At 47.0% G+C, this 27,225-nt stretch overlaps 1 protein-coding gene across 2 annotated transcripts in view; it reads left to right on the plus strand.

Moving 5' to 3' along the window:
- The first annotated feature begins 5,719 nt into the window (after positions 1-5,719).
- The window catches only part of AGBL3 (AGBL carboxypeptidase 3), a 229,155-nt gene continuing 207,649 nt past the window's right edge, over positions 5,720-27,225 (plus strand). For both annotated transcript variants that reach the window (XM_040345660.1, XM_040345661.1), the window contains exon 1: positions 5,720-5,799. The gene's annotated coding sequence lies outside the window, so the exon portion shown is untranslated. The remainder of the gene's footprint in view (positions 5,800-27,225) is intronic.

Here is a 27,225-nt window from a genome sequence, read left to right on the forward strand (position 1 = left end):
TGGAGAGATTAAGAAGCAGACTGGGTAAGAGATGAAAGAGCTGGATGGAGAAACAGGTCACCTGCAGTCTGTTTAGTGTTTTGCAAAGGAGCTTGCTGAGGATTTTCTCTTTGTGCAGTTGAAGTGAGAGAGGTAGTGCAATACTTAATCCAAGATTAAGGCCGGAATCACACTAGTGCGTTGCTTTTTTGAGCTGCGTTGTCGTTGCAGATTTCTCTAGAGGGTGTTCTGCAGATCAACTGCGGTTTAGTTGCAGATCAGGTGCGAATTTGGAGACCTGGGAGAACTTCCGGGTGAGAGGAGAGTGGGGGAGAATTGTATTGAGCTGAATGAGAGAAACTCCTGCAGAGAACTGAACACATGTGCGAATTAGATGCGTACCCATAGAAGATAATGGGACTGAATTCGCACCTGAGCCGCACCGCAAGACATAAAAACCGCATGCGGTTTGGAGGCAATACGCAGTGCGAATGCATCGCACATATGTGAACCAGCCTCATTGAAAACAATGTATTTTGAAATGTCCTGCGAATTAGATGCGGTTTAAACCGCACTCAATTCGCATAGGTGTGAACCTAGCCTAATACTTTATCCAAGATGATAGTTGCCAATGCCACCCCTGCCTGTGCTGCCCGTAAAGTTGGTCTAATAATATACTGAGATTGAGGGGGGGGGGGGGGGTAGTACTTTTCAATTAATCAGTTATGGTTAGCAGAGCAAACTTCTCACACCAAAATAATGAGTCAGATTTGATTAGAGATGGATGTTAAAAGCAGCATACAGTGCAGCCAGGAAGGATTCACAGCGCTTCACTTTTTCCACATTTTGTTATGTTATGCACTGACAGGTTGCACTGATTGAAAGCACTTATTGGCACTGACAGGTTGCACTGATTGAAATCACTGACAGGTGGCACTGATTGGCACTGGCAGGTGGCACTAATTGGAAGCACTGATTGGCAGCACTCACTAGCAGTGATAGGTGGCACTGATTGGTACTAATTGGCACTGACAGGTGGCACTGATAGGATAGGAATCATTGATTGGTATTAATTGGCATTGGCAGGTGGCAATGATTGGGGGAGAGGGGAAGTTTCACATTGAGCAGATCATGAGGAGTGTAAGAGCTTCTCAGATTGTTACACTACCATGTAATGTAACTGCATGCAGGGAGACAGAGGAGCTGTCACATCTCCGTGGTGATGTCAGGGATGGGCGGGACCAAACAGCTATCTAAACACCAGCCAATGATTGGACTGCTTTAGACACCAACCTATTGGCTGGTGTTTGATAGCCATTCGGTCTCGCCCATCCCCAACATCAGGCCTAAATTTTGACAGCTCCTCTCTCTCCCTGCATGCAGTTACATTAAATGAAAGTTTCACACTCTGAGCGGATCTTAAAACCCTCACAATATGCTCAATGGGATACTGTCTCACGGCGGGGGGGGGCTACTCGCTGCTTGGATGTAGCCTTTCACAGCAGCCCAGGCAGATCTTGTGACACTAACACACACACAGGGTGATTAGGGTGTGCCCAGGCACACTCGGCACACCCTGTGCGCATGCCTATGATCTCCATAAAGAATAGATTTTTTCCCCTGCAATGTTTTGTAGCTTCAGTGCTTCAGTGCTTCCAATCAGTGTTTTGTAGCTTCAGGCTTCAAGCTACAAAACGCTCAGGTGTGAAGGGGGCCATAGAGTTACTATGGAGCTTAAGTTGTCGGCTGCCTTCTTTGCACCCGCCTCCACAGCAACGCCACCGCTGACAGTTTAGCACAGGGCCAGATTGGAGTGGCTTCAAAACAGGTATGTATAGCGATTTCTTCTTTACAGTGTTTGATAGGTTAGTGTTAAATTGTGGATGTCTGTAGATGTAGATATTTAAGTGTAAAGCCTCTTCCACACAGGCGGATTCCGTCACTACGGAGTCCGCCAGCTCAGCGGGAGATCTCTCCGCTGAGACGGCAGATGACAAGTCCTTCTCTGCTCACTGAGCGGGGAGGGGCTTGTGCAGTGCTACTGTCTCCTATGGGGAGATCTGATGAAAACGGACAGCATGTCCGTTTTCATCAGATCTCACCTGATCCGATATGGATGGATGGGGACTTTTCGCGATAAGATCGGGTCGGATGTCAGCAGACATGTCTCCGCTGACATCTGACGCTCCATAGGACTGCATGGAGCGGCCGTTCAAGTCCGCCATCAAAACTGACAGGCAGACCTGAACGGTCCGATCATGTGAAAGGGGCCTTAGGGTGGATTTACCCTTTACTCCAAGTTGATAGTTGCCAATGCCACCACTGTTTGTGCTTACCTTTAGGACCCTTTCACATTGGACCTGTAGCCGCGGTGGCGGTATATTGCCGCTAAAAATAGCGGCTCTATACTGCCGGAATTGCCGCGGGAATCGGCCGCTAGCGGTGTGGTATTAACCCCCACTAGCGGCCGATAATGGGTTGATACCGCCCGCAATGCGCCTCTATAGAGGCGCATTGCGGGCGGTATTGCCGCGGTTTACCATTGTTTTCAATGGAAAGGAGCGGTGAAAGAGCGGTATACATGCCAGCGCAATCCGCCAGCGCATTGCCTCAGTGTGAAAGCCCTCTGGCCTTCACATTGAGTCTGCAGTGAAGGAGTTTTTCAGGCGGGATAGCAGCGCTATTTTTAGCGCTGTACCGCCTGAAAAACTCCTCAATGTGAAAGGGGCCTTAAAGATTGAGATCTCTTTTGTCTGCCACTCTGCTTTCTCCACCTACCAGTATACTCCTAGTCAGCACATAAACTGGTACTGTCACTGCTTGTATTAAAAAAAAAAAAAAAACATTGTATGATGTATTAATAAATACAGAGCTGCATTCGTGTATGCTTTTTATATCTGGAGTTTGGCTTTAATAATTTACAGTACACAGCAGTTAGCAATGGATGACAAATCTGACCTCTGGGTTGCTTTCCTTGTAGCTAGATCCACCACCAGAGCCAATGCAAGTATTAAAGGTATGAAGACAAACCTGCACAGTCTCCCACTATGCAATGATCAGTGGTGAAATGACAAACCCAAACATTGCAATTTCTTTTTCACTGCTGGATCATGTTAAGTGCCAGCTGTGCAGCACTGTGGGATAGCCACACTTTAGCCCAGGTTCACACTGGGTACGATTTCCTTCGATTTGAGATGCGATTTCACATGTGAAATCGCATCTCAAATCGGCGGCATTTGCCGGCAATTGTCGGCAATGACACTGTCCTAATCGGTGCGACGCCGCATCTGCGGCGCTGCACCGATTTCAAAAAGTAGTTCTTGTACTACTTTTTGCGATTTCGGGCCGCGATTTACATAGACATCTGTGCAGAAACCTGCACAGATGTCTCTTAAATCGCGGCCGAAATCGGGACTGCCGGCGGGAGTGAAATCGTGCGAGTTCAGCTGAACTCGCATGGCTTCACTCCCGCAGCCCAGTGTGAACCAGGGCTCAAAGGAAGAAATACAGGCTACTCAATTATTTCCACCAAAAACATTCTGTTATTAATAAAATATGCTTTCAACAACAATGTGTTCTTTGAAGCATCGTACGCAATCAAAGAGCTTCATAAATTCATCTCTTTAACGCCTTTGTATTTACAGACATCCCTGTGAGGACATGGAGTGGTCCAATTTGTAGGTAGAATACAAAAATAATAAAAAAAAAATATATATATATATATATATATATATATATATATATTTTAAGCGCTCCAAACATGCTACTTGCAGGACTTTTAGACGCCTTTCACACTGAAGCCATTTTTCAGGCACTTTAGCGCTAAAAATAGCGCCCGTGAAACGCCTCATCTGCAATATCAGTGTGAAAGCCGAGTGCTTTCATACTGGAGCGGCGCTTTATCGCTAACGCGCCCCCGCCCCAGTATACAAAGTAGCCTAAGACCTCATTTAGGGCACTTTCACACTGCCAGCGGCTGGGCGTTTTTAAAGCGGCGCTTTACCATACCTCCCAACCCGCCCGGATTCTGCGGGAACTTCACGCACAGACTGCATGTTCCCGCAGTCACGCAAAGGCGTTAATTATTCCGCACAGGAAGGAGAAGAAAGGTCAAAGGGGAGACTTGCTTACCGGAGCCAGTGTGTGGACTGCGGCAGCTGAAGTGAAGAGGAGATCCGACTGGCTGTGTGTACAGGTGAGAGAGAACCAATCCGCGCTCAACAACCTTGATCCGTGGATGTCACCCCACCCCCCCCCCCGCTCAACAAGAATGTCCCGCTGTGGGTTTTTGAAATGTTGGGAGGTATGGCTTTACTGTCTTTTTTTCGGCCGCTAGCAGTCTAACGCAATAGGTGGGCATATTTCTAAGACCCCTTTTACACTGGAGGTGTTTTTCAGGCACTTTAGCGCTAAAAATAGAACCTGTAAAGCGCCTGAAAAAAGCATCAGCTGCAAAGCGGTGCGCTGGCAGGATGTCAAAAAAAGCCCTGGCATCTTCTTTGTAGGTTTAAAGCGCCCACAGCAGCGCTTTCCATTGATTTCAATGAGCAGGGGCGCATTAGGAGCGGTGTATTCACCGCTCCTAAAGTGCCCCTGCCCATTGAAATCGATGCACAGCACCGAGCTTTGCGGGGCGCTTTTAACTCTTTTTTGTCTGCTAGCGGGGGTTAAAAGCGCCCCGCTAGCGGCCGAAAAAAAACTACGGTAAAGTGTCGCTATTTATAGCAGTGTGAAAGTGCCCCTAAATGAGGTCTCAGGCTACTTTTTTACACTGGGGCGGGGGCGCTTCAGCGGTAAAGTGCCGCTAGCTTTTCGGCCACTAGCGGGGCCTGAAAAGCGCCGCTGCCGAAGAGCTTTGCAGGCGCTTCCCATTGATTTCAAGGGCAGGGAAGGTTTAGGCTCCATTCACACCTAGGCGTTTTGTCGCCTGTAGCCCGACGCTACAATACGCCGGAGGGTCGAAATTGCATTGTTCTCTATGGAGACTGTTCACATCTTCTAACGCAGAACGCCAGACGTCGATAGAACGCTGAACGCCGAATTTCAAAAAAGTCCCGGACCCTTTTTCAACGCGCGTATCGGGCGGCTTAGGCGTTCCGCATAGCCGACAATACAATGTAAAAAAAAGTGGTTAAAAACGACGCGTTTTGTCACCGCAAATCGCGGTACTTACGCTGCAAAACGCATACACGAAGGTGTGAATGCAGCCTTAGGAGTGGTGTATACACCGCTCCCGAACCGCCCCAAAGATGCTGCTTGCAGGACTTTTTTTCCTGTCCTGCAAGCACATCACCCCAGTGTGAAAGCACTCTGGCATTCACACTGGGGCTGCAGAAGAGGCAGTTTACAGGCGCTATTTTATCGCAAAAACGCCTGTAAAGCGCCTCGGTGTGAAAGTGGCCTTATGGTAAGTAGAAAAATCCTGTTTTTTTTCCAGGAAAACTATCAATCTTACTGTCAAGTGTCCATCTTCTATTTCCTTTATTAATAAAGAACAGATTTGCTTTACTTAAAAAAAGTGACAGGCTTGGAGAACTGCGCTTATGATCTGTGAATCACCACATCCTAACAGCACTGAGCACGTGGGGCCGTGCAGCAGCTGGAGTGGGCGTGTTCCCCCATCATCCAATCCCGGCTGTGCATTAGAGAGAGGCCTGGAACGCAAGTCTTTGTGCGGGGGTTGCCATGGAGACGGGTACACACAGACTCCTAGGAGCTGGCAATGGGCCATGCAGGTGGAGGAGAGAGGGCGGGGCCCTGGGAGCTCCAGTGACTGATGTGTAGAGCATAGAGGATGCACAGCTCTGCAGAGGGGACAAGGTGAGGGGGACTCTGGAGGGAGGGGGAATGTGGGGGGTATTTTGAGGGTGACACTTCTTCCCAGATTTCCAGGGAAATGTATGACTTTAAATGTTGTCCCTGGAAGTGGCACAATGCATTACCTCCATGGCATTGCGTGCAGAGCGGTCCTTATTGTCCTGTGTGGTACTTTATTGAATTTTTGAATGGCTAGTATTGTGCAGGTGGGGAAGTTACTTGGAGCGTGTAATCTGGGACAGACAGACTCTACATGTGTGCCACAGAAACTTCTCAAAGTGTGAAGAGTCAAAACTTTATTTTTGTAAGTTTCAGTAGCAGATAGTTAAATGTATTCATTAATAGATCACTAATGCCGCGCACAGACGATGGGAAATGTTGGTTCAAACTTGTGTTGCATGCACACGGTCACACAAATGTTGTCGGAAATTCTGAACGTCAAAAACACGGTGTCGTACAACAACACAACGAGCCGAGAAAAATGAAGTTCAATGATTCCGAGAATGCGTTGAATTGTTTGCGAGCATGCGCAGGATTTTTGTGCGTTGGAATTGCATACGGACGATCGGAATTTCCGACAAGAACTTTTGAACCAGCTCTCAAATTTTTGTTGTCGTAAATTCAGACAGAAAATGTCCGAGCCTACACACGGTCGGAATTTCCGACAAAAAGCTCACATCGAACATTTGTTGTCGGAAATTCAGACCGTGTGTACGTGGCATAAGGCTTTGTTCACATCTATGCGCGTCAGGAACGTGTGCAAAATCACGTGCTTTCCCGGCATGCACAGAAACGCGCTGCCCTTTAGCAGACGTGCAATAGAGCCATTAACTGGTAATTGCGCCCCAACACGTAAACCAAAAAAAAAAAACACAACCTGAACGGACACAGATACTGGCTGATGTAAACAGATGATCGTCCATTTACATCCGCCCACCCATAAACATCCGTGGCGTGAGAATGACGCAAATATTCATTTTCACACAGTATGCAGCTTCAGGCTACTAAAGCGCTGAGAGCCGTTTTGTTTGCCGCAATTTTTGGCCGCTAGTGTTGCTCTTTAGCTTCCGAAAAGGGTTGGAGGCGCTACCCCATTGTTTTCAATGGTCAGGGGCGCTTTACCGCTCCTACCGCGCCTCAAAGATGCGGCTAGCAGGACTTTTTTTAGCGTCCCGCCAGCGCAACGCTCCAGTGTGAAAGCCCTCAGGCTTTAACACAGGATAGAAAGGAGCGCATTGCAGACGCTATTTTTAGCGCAATAGCGCCTGCAAAGCGCCTCAGCGTGAAAGCAGCCTCAGTGATTTTTTTCAGATGAAATTATGGAATACTGATGTAATTACAAGCATTTCATTGACAATTACATTAAAGTGATTGCAAAGAATCTGTTTTTTTTCACACTGGGGCGGTCTGGGCGTCATCGGTAAAGCGACGCTCGTTTTGGCAGCAGCAGGGCACCTTTAACCCCCAAGAAAGGGTTAAAAACGCCTGTGATGTGGCGCTTCTGAAGTGCTTTTCAGGTGCTTTGGACGCGCTGCTCATGCATTCCAAAGGGCATGGGCGGTTTGGAAGCAGTGTATACACCGCCCCAAAGTTGCTGCTTGCTGGACTTTTTCTAACGTCCTGCAAGCGCACCGCCCGAGTGTGAAAGCACTCAGACTCTCACACTGGGGCTGCAGAGGAGGCAGTTTTTAGGCACTTTACAGGCACTATTTTTAGCGCTAAAACGCCTGAAAACGGCCCCAGTTAAAAAGGGGACTTAACTGCTCTGTTGCAGTGGATTTGCACAGAGCAGCCCGAGTCCTCCTCTTTTCGGATCCCTCTTCTGTGATCCTGGCCCCTCCCTCCTGTTTAGTGCCCCCACAGCAAGCAGCTTGTTATGGGGGCACCCGAGCCTAGTCACAGCTCCCTGTGTCCATTTAGACACGGAGCCCCGGCCCTGCCCCTCTCTCCCCTGATCGGCTAGTTGACCTTGAGTGACAACAGCGACAGCCAATGGCACCACTGCTGTGTCTCAGCCAATCATTGAATCAGAAAAGGGCTGGCGACTCGGATGCTCTTGAATAAAAGTCCTTTATTTAGTTACATGGGTACAGGCTACGCTGACGCGTTTCGGCTAAGAAGCCTTCATCAAAGCCCAATCAGGAGGGAGAATTTTGGACAGCTGAGACACTCGTGGACATCGCTGGATAGAGATGGGGCTCAGGTAAGTAATAGGGGGGCTGCTGCACACAGAAGGTTTTTTATCTTAAAGGTCCACCCGAATTTTTTATTGTTTTTTAAAAGCCAGCAGCTCCAAATACTGCAGCTGCTGACTTTAAAAAAATGAACACTTACCTGTCCAGCGTGCCCGCGGTGTCGGCAGCCGAGGCCGAGCAGTCGCTCTTCCCCGGCTGCCCTGCCACCATCCTTGGTGAGGGAATCAGGAAGTGAAGTGTTGCGGCTTCCCTGCCCGGTTCCCTACTGCGCATGCGCGAGTAGCGTGGCGCGCCCTCACTGGTCCCTGCTCTCTCCTGGGACCTGTGTGTTTCCCAGGAGACAGCGGGGGGAGGGAAGTGGTGTGACTCTTACAGCAGTCTATGCCCGGAAGTGGGTGCAAATACCTATCTTAGACAGGTATCTGCACCCCCCGCCCCCCTGAAAGGTGCCATCGCATGATTCTTAAAGGGGACGTACAGGTACGTCCATAAGCTACCGCTGCCATTATGCAGACGTATATCGGTGTGCAGTGGATGGCAACTGGTTAAAAATAATGCAAAATGCAAACTGCAACCTGCATAGGTGTGAACCAGGCCTAAAGGTAACAAGCTGAGATTAGGAACACTCCCTTTAAAGGAGTGCTCCTAATCTCAGCTTGTTTCCTGTATAGAAGACACCTGGGAGCCAGAAATCTATTTCAGCCTTTTTCAGTCATTAAAATGCAAATCAATTTATAACTTGAAATGCGTTTTTCTGGATATTTTGGTTGTTATTCTGTCTCTCACTGTTAAAATAAACCTACCATTAAAATTATAGACTGATCATTTCTTTGCCAGTGGGCAAACGTACAAAATCAGCAGGGGATCAAATACCATTTTCCCTCACTGTAAGAAAATTGCCATCATAAAAACTGATGCAGCAGACTGTAAAAATGTATATTTGTGTCATTCTCAAAACTTTTGGCCACGGCTGTACATTGTGGTTCATCTGAAAAACTGTCAGACAGACTTTCTTCAGCCTATATCTTGCTCCTTTGCATAGCTTCTTTACAGCCCGGTTCACAGCAGGGGTCCGGTGTGTGCTGGTTCACTGTTTCAGGTCTGATCTCTGCCCGAATTTTGGGCTGAATTTAGATCCTGAAACGGACCAAAAGACGCACATCGTTTTTGTGCAAAACACACTGGACCAGCTGTGGAGATATGTGAACCGGCTCCATAGAGCCATTCAAAGTCTCCTGCTATTGCAAATTGGACGCAGGGATTCCGCATCCAATTCACAATGGTGTGAACCCAGCCTTTAGTGGATGTAAACCATGAAATTTGAGCTGGGCACATATATCTGCAGTGTTTTCTTATCTCTCTTCAAAGCACTGAGTCCCGTAGCTTTCTCCTGCCTCGTTCTTCTGTTATCAGCCTGATAACTCCTGACAAGTTCTCTGTCACAGGAGATAAAAGCAGCCAGAGTTTTTTGTTGGGGAGGATGCTATAAATAGATTAGTAGCCTGCTGAACCAACCAACAGAACTGAAAGTCTCTACCTATGGGGAGAGTGGGTGTATGCCTTTCCTTCAATCAGCTGTCTTGGCTGTATGCCCAGGCTTCACTGCAGTGCTAACAAGGAAGAGAACATTTCCTAACAGATCTGAATTTTCTAAAGAATATATAAAGCTGAAGACAGCAGATATACATGTAGGCCTGGATTCACGTAGCACTTACGCGTAAGTGTAACGATGCGCCATCGTATCTGTGCGCTGTGCCCATAGAACTAGATACGCCTGAAAATAGGCTTCTTACGACCGACGTAACTTGCCTACGCCGGCGTATCTTGGGCGCATATTTACGCTGGAGGCATATGGGAAATTCGATTCTCATATGCAAATGAGTGAGATACGCCGATTCACAAACGTACTTGCGCCCGGCGCATTAATATACGCTGTTTACGTAAGTCGTACGTCCGGCGTAATGTTAAGCCTCATAAAGCAGGGGTAAGTCATGTTAAGGTATGGACCAGGGAACAGCCGTCGTATTTTACGTTGTTTACGTAGTAGTACGTGAATAGGGCTGGGCGTAGGTTAAGTCACGTCGTAGGCAGTGATTCGACGTATCTTATGGAGTATTTACGACGTGATTCTGACGTATGCGTACTGGGATGCGTCCTCGGGACGGCGCATGCGTCGTTCGTTCGGCCCATCATTTGCATGGGGTCACGGTTCATTTAAATGGATCACGCACAGCAAAAATAGTTCTTGCACAGCAGAGCTCAGAAGTGGGGAGGGAAAAACAGCACAAGAAGCCAATCGGGTTTGCTGCAGCACAAAGGGCATGCTGATAGGAGGAGAGAGCTTATCCCTGAGCTGTCCTATCCCTGGCAGAAAGTTTGTGCTTTGTGGCAGAGCTGTGTACATAAAAGTTTGGATTTACACAAATACAAATCCTTTGTCAGGTACAACAGCACCCATATATTTATTTCATCTGTGTACTGTGTGTTTAGCTCAGGGTATTGTGCATTTAGTAGTTCGTTCGGAGTTCAGCTTTAAAGCTTTCTTAAACCCAAAAGCAAACATTTATTATATTGCAGCTCACCAATTCTTAGATGTGACGGCTGCAATCATTTTCTTTCTTCGCCTTTCTTTTATTTTCACTTGATAAATGAGCCAGAGAGGCTCGGTTCACACTGGAACCGGCTGCGAATCGCACAGGAACGCTGTGCGTCCCCATTCTCCGGTTCAGGGACGAATATTTGCCTGAATTTGGCACTGAAACTGAGCTAAAGACGCACAGCGTTTCTATGTAGTGCGCTCCGCAGCCACCCCGAAGATATGTGAACCGGCTCCAAAGAGAGACGGTCACATGCTCCTGCTATGCGAATTGGATGCAAAGAAAACCCATATCCAATTCGCATAGGTGTGAGCCAAGTCTGTTGTTTTTCAATAGAATAAGCTTTTCTGCAGATGTAGCAGTTAGAAGGTATGGACCAGGGGTCAGGAACCGTTTTGACTGAGAGAGCCATGAACGCCACATATTTTAAAATGTAATTCCATGAGAGCCATATAATATGTTTAAAACTAAATACAATATCCATATCTCCCCCACTGTAATGTCCACAGACATCTCCCCCCACTGTAATGTCCACAGACATCTCCCCCCACTGTAATGTCCACAGACATCTCCCCCCACTGTAATGTCCACAGACATCTCCCCCCCCCCACTGTAATATCCACAGACATCTCCCCACTGCAATATCCAGACATCTCCCCCCCCCACCTGTAATGTCCACAGACATCTCCCCCCACTGTAATATCCACAGACATCTCCCCCACTGTAATATCCACAGACATCTCCCCCCACTGTAATGTCCACAGACATCTCCCCCCACTGTAATGTCCACATACATCTCCCCCCACTGTAATGTCCACATACATCTCCCCCCACTGTAATGTCCACATACATCTCCCCCCACTGTAATGTCCACAGACATCTCCCCCCACTGTAATGTCCACAGACATCTCCCCCCACTGTAATGTCCACAGACATCTCCCCCCACTGTAATATCCACAGACATCTCCCCACTGCAATATCCACAGAAATCTCCCCCACTGTAATATCCACAGATACATTACCTGCCGCCACCACAATAGCCTTAAAATCAGATCAACTTTTGAGGTTCGATCATCGATCGATCATCAAAAATTTCAATCATTCACCACAGCTCAAGCACATATCATGTGCTTTGCTTAACACTAGATCAGCAGTTAAACACCGATCAGAAATCCATGATTTCTTACTACAATACGATCTAGACTGCCTCTTTATTACGGAAAGTTGGCTGTCGGACGATTGCAACACCATTCTTGGAGAACTGGTGCCAGCAAACTATCACATCTTAACGGAAAATAGAATAGGGCAAAGGGGAGGAGGCCTGGCGGTGATTCATAAGTCGCATATTGCAATCACTAAACCGGTCCTTCAAAATCCTCTACCTTTTATGGAAACCCTTACGCTTCAACTTCAAGCTCATTCTCAGGAGACCGTTCATATTCTCCTCTGCTATAGGCCCCCTGGGCCCAAATCGCAGTTGATATCAGCATTAACGGAGTTCATTTCCACCTACTCCCTTAGCAGCAATCATCTTTTGCTGCTCGGGGATTTCAACTTGTGGGCTAACTCCTCACAGGATCCCATCGCGGATGCCTGCATCAACCACCTGGAAGGATTAGGACTTCAACAACTTATACGCGGACCAACGCATGCTTCAGGTCACACACTCGACCTAATTTTCAGACAAAATCTGAAAATAAACATTTTGGGAAATGAACCTTTGCCATGGACAGACCACCATGCAATTAGCTTCATTATCCCCAGAACTCCATTAGTCAGGAAAGTACCCAAGCCAGGGACAATACACTGGGCTAGATCTCAGAGGAAGCTCCACTCGGAACTCTTCAGATCTACCCTGGGAAACCGAATTGGGGCTATTCCTCCTCAGCTAGCAGCCTCAGATACTTTGGATGCCATTAATGCAGCTCTGCTACAGTCAGCCGACTTAGCAGCACCAAAGCGCAAACTCCGCAGCCGGGCAAAAAAGTCCAGCTGGTTCAATAACCAGCTGTCGCTATTGAAGCAAGAGCGCAGAAGGGCGGAAGCCGCCTGGAAAAGAAGTCCGTCAGAAGACCACCTCAACTTCTACAAAGCAGTTACAACGCGCTATCACAAGGAAATTTTCGAAGCCAAAAAACTTCACTTCTCCAGGGTGATTAACAGCGCAATAAATCGCCCACGCGAACTCTTCAGGATGGTCACCCAGACCATGAATCCGGGATGTCTAGAAGTCCCCACTTCAGACACCCAAGAGTTCTGCAATGAACTATCGGATTTCTTCATCAACAAAATTGAAAAAATTCGGGTAAGTATTCGGCAAAACAATACTCCACTCAGCCCCGTCTTCAATCAAAACAAGACGGAACGCCTCTACAATCAACTAAGTTCACTTTGGAACCCATCTCCATCGATACAACAAAAAAATTCATTGGTGTGCTGCGCAACAGCACAGCACCGAATGACATCATTCCCACCAAGCTACTGAAGGAATGTGCCGACATCCTGGCGCCTCCGATCACGCAGCTTATAAATCAGTCATTTAAGGAAGGCATAGTGCCTTCCCTGCTGAAAGAGGGCACAATCCTGCCGATCTTGAAAAAACCTAATTTGGATCCTATGGACCCAACTCACCGCCGTCCCATAACAGGTCTAAATGCTCTGTCCAAGATAATGGAGAAAGTGGTGGTAAATCAGCTGCAACAGCATCTGGACACCCACAACCTACTCGATCCATTTCAATCCGTGTTCCGTCCCGGTCACGGGACAGAAACGGCCTTACTGAAAATATGGGACGATGCGCTCGAGGCCGCAGACGAAGGAGAATCCTGTCTCCTGGTTCTGCTGGACCTAAGCGCAGCTTTTGACACAGTAGACCACAAATTGCTACTGAGACGACTAACAGAAGTCGCCGGAGTCTCAGAAGATGCCTTACCATGGTTCTCCTCGTTTCTTGGAAACCGATCACAAACAGTGAAACTGGGATCCTTCACATCAGAAAAACGCACGGTGCCATGTGGGGTCCCCCAAGGATCCCCCCTATCACCAGTGCTGTTTAATATCTATCTTCGTCCTCTCTTTGATATTATCAGTAGCCATGAACTACTTTATCACTCTTATGCAGACGACACGCAGTTGTACTTTCGCATCTGCCATAAAAAGGATCATCATCTCAGATTAGAGAAATGTCTCTCTTCAATAGAAAACTGGATGACTAAGAGTTATCTCAAACTCAATAGTGCTAAAACAGAACTCTTTATCTTCGATGCCAGTCGGAAGAAACCACCGACAACAAACTGGACACCGTCTCCCATCCTGGGACAAACCATCGCCCCTAGCTCCAAAGTCAAAAGCCTGGGAGTCACGTTTGACACCTTTATGACAATGGACGCACAAATAGGGTCAGTAGTCAGCGGGGCGCACCATTTGATGCGCCTACTACGCAGACTTATTCCTTTTATCCCCAAAGAAGACGTAGCAGTCGTGGTGGGATCTATCGTGAATTCCAGACTGGACTATGCAAATGCCCTTTACCTCGGGCTACCCAAGTACCAAATCGCTCGTCTTCAAGTCGTACAGAATACGGCAGCTAGACTGGTGACTGGGAAAAAATCTTGGGAATCAATCTCACCTTCACTGAGATCCCTTCACTGGCTGCCAGTGAAAGACAGAATTGCATTCAAAGCACTCTGCCTGACACATAAGTGCATCCATGGGAAGGCTCCTAGATATCTATGCGACAAGATCAAACCGCACAATTGCAACCGCATTCTGCGATCCACCGACCAAAATCTGGTCAAGGTTCCTAAAACCAAATACAAGTCCAAAGGAGAAAGAAGGTTTGCTTTCCAGGGCCCCAGGCTTTGGAATGCTTTACCAACCAGCATTCGGTTGGAGCAAAACCACCTGTCTTTCAGAAGGCAGATCAAGACCCTGCTTTTCTGAAAGGCATGAGACACAAACAACAAGCGCCCAGAGGCGATTCAGTTCGCATGTGCCGCGCTATATAAGTTTTTCATTCATTCATTCATTCACAGACATCTCCCCCACTGTAATGTCCACAGACATCTCCCCCACTGTAATGTCCACAGACATCTCCCCCACTGTAATGTCCACAGACATCTCCCTACTGTAATGTCCACAGACATCTCCCCCACTGTAATGTCCACAGACATCTCCCCCACTGTAATGTCCACAGACATCTCCCCCCACTGTAATGTCCACAGACATCTCCCCCCACTGTAATGTCCACAGACATCTCCCCCCACTGTAATATCCACAGACATCTCCCCCACTGTATTATTCCACAGACATCTCCCCCACTGTATTATTCCACAGACATCTCCCCCCACTGTATTATTCCACAGACATCTCCCCCCACTGTAATGTCCACAGACATCTCCCCCCACTGTAATATCCACACACATCTCCCCACTGTAATATCCACATCTCCCCCACTGTATTATTCCACAGACATCTCCCCCACTGTATTATTCCACAGACATCTCCCCCACTGTAATATCCGCAGACATCTCCCCCACTGTAATATCCGCAGACATCTCCCCCACTGTAATATCCACAGACATCTCCCCCACTGTAATATCCACAGACATCTCCCCCACTGTAATATCCACAGACATCTCCCCACTGTAATATCCACAGACATCTCCCCACTGTAATATCCACAGACATCTCCCCCACTTTAATATCCACAGACATCTCCCCCACTGTAATATCCGCAGACATCTCCCCCACTGTAATATCCACAGACATCTCCCCACTGTAATACCCACAGACATCTCCCCCACTGTAATACCCACAGACATCTCCCCACTGTAATATCCACAGACATCTCCCCCACTGTAATATCCGCAGACATCTCCCCACTGTAATATCCGCAGACATCTCCCCACTGTAATATCCACAGACATCTCCCCCACTTTAATATCCACAGACATCTCCCCCACTGTAATATCCACAGACATCTCCCCCACTGTAATATCCACAGACATCTCCCCCACTGTAATATCCACATCTCCCCCACTGTAATATCCACAGACATCTCCCCCACTGTAATATCCACAAGACATCTCCCCCACTGTAATATCCACAGACATCTCCCCCACTGTAATATCCACATCTCCCCCACTGTAATATCCACATCTCCCCCACTGTAATATCCACATCTCCCCTATGATTGTCTGCTTGCTTACCACTACACAAGCAGGCAGATCCACGAGCAGTTGAGGCAGGTGATGATGACATCAGCGCGCCGCTCACCTAGGCCGCTGCTGGGTGTACCAAGATGGCTGCTGCTAGGCCGAAGCCGCAGCCTTCCCTATGGGCTCAATCCGCAGTTCGGCACACCACGCGATCCGCGGATTGAGAGGCGAGAGCCAGATGCAGCCATCAAAAGAGCCACATCTGGCTCGCGAGCCATATATTTCCGACCCCTGGTATAGACAATCCATTTAAAGCTCAACTCCGGGCAAAATATACGTTTTCCTATGCAGTGCCCACACTGCACGGGACAACTGCTCATTTTGTCTAGGGGTGAGGAGAAAGTCTTTATTCCACCAGAAACCGGCGCTCCCCCACGGTCCAGTGGTGGACTTTTCCTCTTCCATGAAGCCTGCTCTGGACTTGATTACATCAGTGATAGTCCACAATTCAAGACTGCTGGAGCGCGGGGTGCAAGACTGGTCTTGTGCTGGCAGGATTAGGTAAGGGGCTAACTGTGGAAAACTTGTGAGCTGGAATTTGGCTTCAATTTGTTAGTGTATCTAAATCTGCTAATACATCTAACACTCCCCTCAGACTAACAATGCTGCTGTTCAAAGGTGTCCCTGTGCTCCTTCATACAGAGTGGGGGCAATCTAATGTTGGAGGTGTTTTACTAGCCAGATTACCAGGTGAAACCGAGGCAAAAAAGCCTAAATAAAGAAAATTAATGAAACCACCACATCTAACGATTGGTAAACTGCAATATGTTTGGGGTTTAATATTACTTTAAGCCTGGCACTCCCCAAAATACTCATAAAAGGTTTATGACTGGAGGATTCATGTACTTCATCTGCCTCCCGGCTCCTTGGTTCCCGGGGCTGTTTACTTCTATAATTCCTGTGCTGTATTATGTACTGTATAGGATTACTCATTACAGAGCCTGGCCAGCCGCAGGGTACGCTTGAATGTTCAAAAATAATCTGGCAGCAGTGATTGGAAGGGAGAGGCTGTGATTACATAGTACTGAAGGGGATTGTGGCACACCGCTTTGCTATTATGCTGCTAATAGTAAAGCATACAGAGATTGCCACTTACATGTCTGCTGGGTGTGTTAGTTCATCTAAAGTCTGTTTTTGGCAGCTGCTGAAACTCATCAATCAACCCAGACAGGTTAAAGTTTGTATTGCTCATGCTATCCCATTCACCAGTCCACTCAAACCTTCAGTTATGGGTGTAGACTGCTTGGCTGAGTCACCTGCTGCAATCTTGTGTTTCTTGGAGACTTTTAGTGACCAGAATTCTCGCCATAATAAGGGCTTTGTTCCACCATCCATGGTGTCTCACTCCTCCTGCTACTAAATGGGTGTTGTCGCTATTCCTGTTACCTTAGACCAGTGGTTCTCAACCGCAGTCCTTAGGTACCCCCAACAGGCCATGTTTGCAGGTTTTCCTTTATCTTGCACAGGTGCATTAAATCAGAGTCAATGGCTTGTAGGTGGATTCAGATAGGGATACGCCGTCGTAACTATGAATCTACGTCGTCGCAAATTTAAGCGTATTCTGGAAACCAGATACGCTTAAATTAGGCTAAGATACGAGCGGCGTAAGTCTCCTACACCGTCGTATCTTAGGGTGCATATTTACGCTGGCCGCTAGGTGGCGCTTCTGTTGAGTTTGGCGTAGAATATGCAAATGACTAGATACGCCGATTCAGAAACGTACGTACGCCCGTCGCAATTAGTTACGCCGTTTACGTTAGAGATACGCCGGCGTAAAGATAAAGCTGCTCCCTAGGTGGCGCAGCCCATGCAAGGTATGGACGTCGGAACAGGCCTATCTTTTTACGTTGTTTGCGTAAGTCGTACGCGAATCGGGCTGGACGTAATTTACGTTCACGTAGGAACGGCGTACTTTGGAGCAATGCACACTGGGATATGTCCACGGACGGCGCATGCGCCGTTCGTAAAAAAACGTCAATCACGTCGGGTCACGAGTAATTTACATAAAACACGCCCCCCTCATCCTCACTTGAATTTGGCGCGCTTACGCCGGACCATTTACGCTATGCCGCCGTAACTTAGGAGGCAAGTGCTTTGTGAATATAGCACTTGCCTCTCTGACTTACGGCGGCGTAGCGTATATGCGATACGCTACGCCGCCTCAAAAGTGAGCCGCCCTACCTGAATCCAGCTATTGGTATTTTGGACAGCTATAAGAGAAATTCCCAAAACATGGCCTGTTGGGGGTACTTGAGGACTAAGGTTGGGAAGCACTGCCTAAGGCACCTTTCACACAGCTCTCGGATCAGGTCTACCTGTCAGTTTGCAGCTGCGTGTCTAAATGGATACATGGAGCTGCAGCTTGGCTCGGCTCGGATGCCTCCATAGCAAGCTGCTTGCTATGGGGACACTCAACAGGAGGGAGGGGCCAGGAGCACTCAAGAGGGACCTGAGAAGAGGAGGATCTGGGCTGCTCTGTGCAAATCCACTACAATAGAGCACGTAAGTATAACATGTTTGTTATTTTTATAGAAAAAAATAACAAGACTTTACAATTACTTTAGGTATGTTTTTTAAATATTAACAATATTACTAATATTACTAATCTTCCTGCATTTAGCATTAAACAGTAATTCCCCTGAGAAGCTGGACAAATACAATCACTCTTGTTATTGATTGATATTATTAAATGAGGCGTGCAGTGCTATATCCACCCTTCAAATCAATACCTATACATTATTTGTAAATCGCTCCACATATGTGAACTAATACAATAATGAATAAATTACTGTGCTTACTTATACTAATCAATTTCTAGTGCTCAATTTGTGTACTTAGACAATCTACATGTGATTTACACACAATAGATTTATCAAAACCAAAGAATATGAGGTCAGACCTAAACGCTTATGTACACACGATCATTTTTCGGGTTGTAAAAAACAACCTTTTTTTTCAACTTTATCATTAAAACGGCGTTGCCCACACATGATCGTTAAAAAAAAAAATGCTCTAGCAAAGCGCGGTGACGTACAACACGTACAACGGCACTATAAAGGGGAAGTTCCATTCGGATGGCCCCACCCTTGGGGCTGCTTTAGCTGATTTTGTGTTAGTAAAAGACGATTCGTGCTTTTCTGTCTGTTATAGCGTGAGGAATGTGCTTACTCCATTACGAACGGTAGTTTTACCAGAACGAGCGCTCCCGTCTCATAACTTGCTTCTGAACATGCGCGGGTTTTTCACGTCGTAAAAACCCACACACGATCATTTTTTACAACCCGAAAAGCAACAGCGTTTAAAACGTTGTGACAAAATAGAGCATGTTCGAAAAAAAAATTGCCTGTTTTTCAGAACCCGGTAAAAATGCTCTGAAGCCCACACACGATCGTTTTAAATTACATTTTAAAAAAAAGTAGTTTTTTACAACCCGAAAAATTATCGCGGAATTACAATTTGTATGCAGTCAGGCAGGCCCTTGCACTACATAGTGAAGGAAAATCTAAAGGATATTGTATAATGTATGGCCAGCTTAAGTAAGCACAATAATAATGTATTCATAAAGCCTCATTCACACGATCGGACTTCCATCAGACTTTTCCGTGGATTTTTGTCCGAATGGGCGTTGGCCGTGAACTTGGTATGCATACACCCAGGAGAACATTTTCAGCCAACTTTCACCAAATCATGTGGTTTTTCAGCTCTTTACCGCCACCCTTTGGGCAACTTCTGCTATTGTTGTCTGATGTTTAGCATTGGTTCTGAGCATGTTTATACTTTGGATTTTAGTCCGATGGACTTGTGTACAGACGATCGGATTATCTTCCATTGGACATTTGTTGTCGAAAAGTTTGAGAGTATGCACAGCGAACATTTGTCCATTGAAAAGCCAACAAACAATTGTCCAATGGAGCATACAGACGGTGGGATTGTCCGATAAAACACGTCTGTTTTACCGTTGTCAAAAAGTCGGATTGTGTGTATGGGCCTTCATTGTATATCTTTCATATATGTGGAGTTATGTACACATAATGTATATGTATTGATTTGAAGGGAGGATATAGAGCCCCTTTTCACACTGTGGCGGTGGGTGCGTCGGCGGTAAAGCGCCGCTATTTTTACCCCCTGCTAGTGGCCAAGAAAGGGTTAAAACCACCGCAAAGCGCCTCTGCAGCGGCACTTTGCCAGCGCTATAGCCGCTGTGCCCATTGATTGAAATGAGCAGGAGCGGTGTACACACTGCTCCTTTACCACTCCCTTTTTTCCGTCCTGCTAACGCACCGCTCCAGTGTGAAAGCCCTCGGGACTTTCACACTGGAGAGACGACAGCGGCCTGCAAAGCTCCTCAGTGTGAAAGGGGTCTTAGAGAGAATTTCCAGGCAGCAAGGAGGCATTGTGTCACCGCCTGGTGGTCTGCTTTAATCCTTTAAACCCTTCACTAGCATGCCACATGCAGTTGAATGGGTTGTGTTCAGTGGGTGGTACTGCCCACTAAATGCAACAGCAGGGTCAGACGTATGTAATGCAGAGTTCAGAGATCAGGAGCATCTAGTACAGAGCTAAGAGATCAGTAGTATAAATTTAAAGGTCAGTAGGAGATCAGGAGTAAATAACTCAGAATTCAAAGGTCGGTAGTGTAAAAAAACAGAGTATAGGGTTCAGTAGTATGTAACGCGGAGTGCGGGGGTCAGGAGTAAGTAATTCAGAGTTCAAACGATCAGTGGTATGTGTCATGGTATTCAGGGGTCAGGATTAGGTAATGCAAAGTTCAGAGATCAGTAGTATATATCACATACAGTTGTTTAAAAAAAGTAATTTTCCCCTAAACCTAATAACTGGTTGTGCCACTCTTGGCGGCAACAACTGCAATCAAGCGTTTGCGATAACTGGTAATGAGTAGGGTTGAGCGAACCCAAACTGTAAAGTTCGGGTTCGTACCGAATTTTGTTTTTTTTTGGACCCGAACCCGAACAATTTGCTGAAAGTTCGGGTTCGGAGTTCGGCTATGTAATGGCACTGCACAAAGTGTCATTTCTGAAAGGAAAAAAAAGTAATTTAAAACCGGCTTTGCGGCTATAATGAATTGTCGGCTTCGGCAATTCAGACAGGATTCATTCATAAAAAAAAATAGTGTGGGGGTCCCCCCAAATTCAATTTCCAGGCCCTTCAGGTCTGGTATGGATATTAAGGGGAATCCCGCCGTCAATTAAAAAAAAAAAATTACGTGGGATTCCCCCCAAATATCCATTCCAGACCCTTCAGGTCTGGTGTGGATTTTAAGGGGAACTCCACCCCAAATTTAAAAAAAAATGTCGTGGAGTTCCCCCCAAAATCCACACCAGACCCTTATCCGAGCACCTTAACCTGGCCGGCCGCAGAAAAGAGGGGGGGACAGAGTGCGCCCCCCCCCTCTCCTGAACCGTACCAGGCCACATGCCCTCAACATGGGGAGGATGTCCCCATGTTGATGGGGACAAGGGCCTCATCCCCACAACCCTTGCCTGGGGGTTGTGGGGGTCTGCGGGCGGGGGGCTTATCAGAATCTGGAAGACCCCTTTAACAAAGGGGACCCCCAGATCCTGCCCCACCCCCTATGTGATTTGGTAATGGGGTACACTGTACCCCTACCATTTCATGAAGGAAGTGTAAATTTTTGTAAAAAAAAAAACAGACACCGTAGAAAAAAGTCCTTTATTAATAAAAAAAAAAAGAAAATGCAGGAGTCAGATGTAAGTACTGCAGAGTTCAGAAGTCAAGCGTAAAGCTGGCAATACATTATACAATTTTCTTATTCGATTTTCTTTAAATTTACCTTCAACTATGTAGTGCAAGGGCCTGTCTGCTTGCATACAAATTGTGAGGCCTAGATTCACGTAGGGCGGCGTAAGTGTGGGCGGGCGTAGCGTATCGTATTTACGCTATGCCGCCGCAACTTAGAGAGGCAAGTGCTGTATTCACAAAGCACTTGCGTCCTAAGTTACGGCGGCGTAGCGGAAATGTGCCGGCGTAAGCGCGCCTAATTCAAATTGTGAAGAGGTGGGCGTGTTTTATGCTAATGAATCGTGACCCGACGTGATTGACATTTGGAACGAACGGCGCATGCGCCGTCCGTGGACGTATCCCAGTGCGCATGCATCGGATAGAATGCCTAAGATACGTCGAACACTGCCTATGACGTGAACGTAACTTACGCACATCCCTATTCGCGTACGACTTACGCAAACAACGTAAAAAGATACGCTTGCTCCGACGTCCATACTTTGCATGGGCTGCGCCACCTAGAGACATGCTTTATCTTTACGCCGGCGTATGTCTTACGTAAACGGCGTAACTAAATGCGACGGGCGCACGTACGTTCGTGAACCGGCGTATCTAGCTCATTTGCATATTCAACGCGGAAATCAACGGAAGCGCCACCTAGCGGCCAGCGTAAATATGCACCCAAGATACGACGGCGTAGGAGACTTACGCCACTCGTATCTTGGCAGAATGTATGCGTAACTGGTCCTATGAATCAGGCGCATACATACGACGGCGCTCATTCGGACTTACGACGGTGTATCTGGAGATACGCCGTCGTAAGTCTCTCTGAATCTGGGCCTAAGTGTTTAAGTTTAGACCTCATTTCAGTTTTAATCCTGCAAGTGCACAGACAAGTGGTTTGTATGTGTCGTAGAAGCCATACAATACATCATTACCTGTGCTTTAAAACACATGCTCCAGGAAGATTCACCTGCAGTGAATATTTGGTGAGTCTCAAATTTCTTAGTTTATAAATTGGTCCTTTGTTAGATTTGCATAGATTGTTGTTATCATTTTGGTGCAATCACTTTTGGTATAACATCTGATGTTACCCTGTTGCTAATTTATCACCAACACCCTGCATTTGGCATGCCCATCAGACCATCTCTGTGTACAGTTTGAAATAAGCATGGCATCCAGTAATTATTATAATTGCTTAGTTACTAGTATTTACTAGACAGCAAATTAGCAGGAAATGCATCTCATGATCTTTGCTGGAAATCCCCTTGGTTTCTGTGAATAATATTTCCTTTGTTATTAGGACATGTCAGTGTTTGCATCTATAAGATAAACTATATGGCAAAATGTATGTGGACACCTGACCATGCCGCCAGTTTGCCCCCTCAAATGCGGCAGGTTTGCCCCCTCAAATGCAGCCGGTTTGCCCCCTCAAATGCCGCTGGTTTGCCCCCTCAAATGCCGCCGGTTTGCCCCCTCAAATGCTGCCGGTTTGCCCCCTCAAATGCTGAGGGTTTGCCCCCTCAAATGCAGCCGGTTTGCCCCCTCAAATGCTGCCGGTTTGCCCCCTCAAATGCAGCCGGTTTGCCCCCTCAAATGCAGCCGGTTTGCCCCCTCAAATGCAGCCGGTTTGCCCCCTCAAATGCCGCCGGTTTGCCCCCTCAAATGCCGCCGGTTTGCCCCCTCAAATGCTGCCGGTTTGCCCCCTCAAATGCTGAGGGTTTGCCCCCTCAAATGCAGCCGGTTTGCCCCCTCAAATGCCGCCGGTTTGCCCCCTCAAATGCCGCCGGTTTGCCCCCTCAAATGCTGCCGGTTTGCCCCCTCAAATGCTGCCGGTTTGCCCCCTCAAATGCCGCCGGTTTGCCCCCTCAAATGCAGCCGGTTTGCCCCCTCAAATGCAGCCAGTTTGCCCATCAAATGCAGCCAGTTTGCCCCCCACAGGCTCTAATCAGGAAGCCTATTAAAGCCTATGACTCTAATCAGGCACTTCCAAAACACACCCACCACTGTAATTCAGATGGCCGGCGCCCAACAAGGGGCCGGACACCTGAATAGTGGGGTGCAGCGGCTACAACAAATAGATTCATGCAATGCATGATGAACCATCCAAGATTCGAAACTGTCTATGGCCAGTTTTACTTCTCCTCACAACTCCAATATTTGAGTTAACCTACACATTGAAAACAATGCGCCTGTGTGGCTGATATCTTATCTCAACATTTGTTAAGAGGGAGATTTGCATTGAGCCACGAGAGGACGAAGGACAAGTTTGGAAATTTTCTGCCGAACGAACGATAAATCGGAAGGTTAATGTGTTTCCCGTCCGAACTTTCTGCACTAAGTATATGTAAAAAAAAAACGAACCATTTTTTTTTTTTTTATGTCCACTGAACGATTTATCGCCCATTACATGATGGCACTATCGTTTGCACTCACGAAAGAACTTTCGTTTTTCGAAAGTTCTTTCGGACGATTTTTTGTGGAGTGTATGGCCAGCATTAGACTCGGGCAGGCTGGTTGTACCCAAGCTGATCGATCAATCAATTTGGTACATTAAGCCTGCCCAATAACGGTTCGAATCTCGGCCGGTTCCTACTGAAATGGCTGAGGTTCGAACCGTGTATGGCCAGACTTGGCGAGAGAGCCTGGAATAAGGTGATATTCCTTAAAGCGGAGTTCCACCCACATGTGGCATTTGGCATGTAATTTTTTTTGGGGGGGAGGGGGGGCTTCAGGAGGAGTGGGACTTCCTGTCCCACTTCCGCCGAGGAGCTGCAAAGGCGAATAGTCTAATCCCCTTTTGGCAACCCCTCCTGTAGGCGATCGCCTGGGACACGTGACAGGTCCCAGACGATCGCCTGTCCAATCAGATGGCGCAGCGCTGCTCGTGAGTGCCCGGCCGTAAAGCCGAAAGCTGTCACGGCCGGGTGCTCACAGTTAGGATGGAGACGCCGGCGGAGTGGGGGGGAGAGGGGCGGAGTGGCGCTGGACGGTGGAGCAGGTAAGTGTATGTTTATTAAAAGCCAGCAGCTACACTTTTTGTAGCTGCTGACTTTTAATAAACAAAAAAATGAGTGGAACACCCCTTTAAAATGGAGTTTCCACCAAAAAAAGAATGTTTCCACCAAAAAAAAAAAAAAAGAAAAACATTTTTTTTACTTACCCTAAATAGCTGTTGCTATGCGGAAGTACCAAATCTGCCTCCTCATCGCTGTGGATTCTCTTCCTCCTCCTACACTTGGTGTCTTCTTGTGGATGGGGCGAGCTGCATTCTGGGAACTGTGTGTGTCCCAGAAAGCGCCACGCTGCTCGCGCATGCGCAGTAGGAAACGGGCAGTGAAGCCGTACGGCTTCACTGCCTGTTTCCCTTACTGTGGATGACGGTGCTTGGAGCTGCCAGGATCGAGGATCGGCCTCGGCGGGGGCCGACATCGCTGGTGGCTAGACAGGTAAGTGTTAGTAGCTGCTGACTTTTTTTTTTTTTTTTTTTGGAATGGAACCCCTGCTTTAAAGTGGTTATAAAGCTTTGTTTTTGTTTTGTTTTTACATAATAAACATGCTTATACTTACCTGCTCTGTGCAATGGTTTCGCACAGAGCAGCCCCGATCATCTGTCTGCACTCCAGGCCCATCCTCTTCATCGGGTGCCCCCAGGGAAAGCTAAGCAGGAACAAAGATTGTCTCTGGACAGCCGTACTCTGAACATATTGTAGCCTTTTTTCGAAAGATGGACAGCACTACAATTCACAGCAAAATAAAACCTGACCTCTGACGCGTTTCGCACTGAAACTAGTGCTTAGTCTCAGCTATGACTAAGCACTAGTTTCAGTGCGAAACGCGTCAGAGGTCAGGTTTTATTTTGCTGTGACTTGTAGTGCTGTCCTTCTTTCAATAAAAGGCTACAATTTGTTTAGAGTGCGGCTGTCCAATCTTTGTTCCTGCTTTGCTAAGTGCATTGCCTGCACCTGAGTTGTCTGCAACGGAGGATATTTATCTGGGTTCCCACCTGGAGCGGCTATTCCCTTTCCCCCCAGGGAAAGCTACTTAACCACTTTCGGACCCCCGCACAACTATATACGTCCTGTTTTTGAAGCGGGATATCTCTGTTATGGCAGCAGCTAGCTGCCATAACCCAGATATCCTTGTCTTCAGGCGGCGGTCCGGTTTACGATAATGGTGGTCTCTGCGGCAGATTCGCAGTGAGATCACCGTTATTGGCGGTGGGAGAGGGGGCCCCCCCTCCTGCCACTTTCCTGTGCCCTTCGCCGCTTACCGGAGCCGTCGGTAGCTGTGGCTGGGTATTGAGATGAGTGAGGGGAAGATGACCCCCACCCGTCTCCATACCATAGCAGGGCAAAAGCGACTTTAAAACGTCACGCCAAACGTCACGTTTTAAAGGGCCATTTTTTTTTTTTTCAAATGACAATTTTTTTTTTATTATTGCATTTTAGTGTGAATATGAGATCTGAGGCCTTTTTGACCCCAGATCTCATATTTAAGAGGGCCTTTAATGCTTTTTTATATTACAAGGGATGTTTACATTCCTTGTAATAGGAATAAAAGTTACCCAAAAAACAGTGTCAAAATAAATAAAATAAAGTAAAATAAAAAATATATATTTTTAAAGCCACCTGTCCCGACAAGCTTGCGTGCAGAAGCGAACACATAGGTGTTCAAACCACGCATGTGAGGTATCGCCGCAATCGTTCGAGCGAGAGCAATAATTCTAGCCCTAGACATCTTCTGTAACTCAAAACATGCAACCTGTAGAATTTTTTTTAAAACGTTGCCTATGGAGATTTTTAAGGGTAAAAGTTTGTCCCCATTCCACGAGCGGGCACAATTTTGAAGCGTGACATGTTGGGTATCAATTTACTCGGCGTAACATTATCTTTTACATTATAAAAAAAATTGGGCTAACTTTACTATTGTCTTACTTTTTAATTAAAAAAAGTGTGTTTTTTCCCCAAAAAAGTACGCTTGTAAGACCGATGCGCAAATACAGTGTTACAAAGTATTGCAATGGCCGCCATTCTATTCTCTAGGGTGTTAGAATTTTTTTGTTGTAATGTTTGGGGGTTCTAAGTGATTTTCTAGCAAAAAAAATGAAAAAGAGGCTCGGTCCTTAAGTGGTTAAACACAATTAGCATTTCTGGATGCCCTCTTTAACACAGTAAAGCTTTACTTTTTTTAAATTCAGTTAAAGGGGTTATAAAGGTACAATTTTTTATTTTTTTAAATATCTTCCTTTACCTTAGTGCAGTCCTCCTTCACTTACCTCATGCTTCGATTTTGCTTTTAAATGTCCTTATTTCTTCTGAGAAATCCTCACTTCCTGTTCTTCTGTCTGTAACTCCACACAGTAATGCAAGGCTTTCTCCCTGGTGTGGAGAAAGCCTCTTGAGGGGGCGAGCAGGAGTGTCAGGACGCCCACTAACACACAGCTCTTTTCTCTATCTGAAACGTAGAGAGCGTCCTGACTCTCCTGTAGTCCAAGGGAGGGGGCGAGCATGACACTCCACACCAGGGAGAAAGCCTTGCATTATTGTGTGGAGTTACAGACAGAAGAACAGGAAGTGAGGATTTATCAGAAGAAATAAGGACATTTAAAAGCAAAATGGAAGGATGAGGTAAGTGAAGGAGGACTGCACTAAGGTA

This window comes from Rana temporaria, chromosome 3 (genome assembly GCF_905171775.1).
Source record: "Rana temporaria chromosome 3, aRanTem1.1, whole genome shotgun sequence".
NCBI lineage: Eukaryota > Metazoa > Chordata > Amphibia > Anura > Ranidae > Rana > Rana temporaria.